Raw genomic sequence first — 292 nt, forward strand, 5'->3', positions numbered from 1 at the left:
GGGGGGGGGGGGGGGGGGGTGACTCAGGAGCTGGGCGGTGAGCGCTGTGATGAGCTCAGGGTTGGAAACGCCAGGAGCCCGTGAACTTTTGCAGCTGGGCCGGGCGATGGATCCCAGATGTGGCCCGGTGCCGGGCGGCGGGCGGGGGCGGGGGGTGGGGGGACGCGGGAAGGAGACCAGTCTTCATCCTGGCTCTCCCTTGTGCCCCTGACCTCCTCGGCTGCTCCTGCTCTGCCACTGCTCCAGCCCCAGCCAGGACTCCTGGGTTCTCTCCCAGCTCTGGGAGGGGAGT

This window comes from Terrapene carolina, unplaced genomic scaffold (genome assembly GCF_002925995.2).
Source record: "Terrapene carolina triunguis isolate 2854851 unplaced genomic scaffold, T_m_triunguis-2.0 Scaffold25109, whole genome shotgun sequence".
In the NCBI taxonomy this organism is placed as follows: domain Eukaryota; kingdom Metazoa; phylum Chordata; order Testudines; family Emydidae; genus Terrapene; species Terrapene triunguis.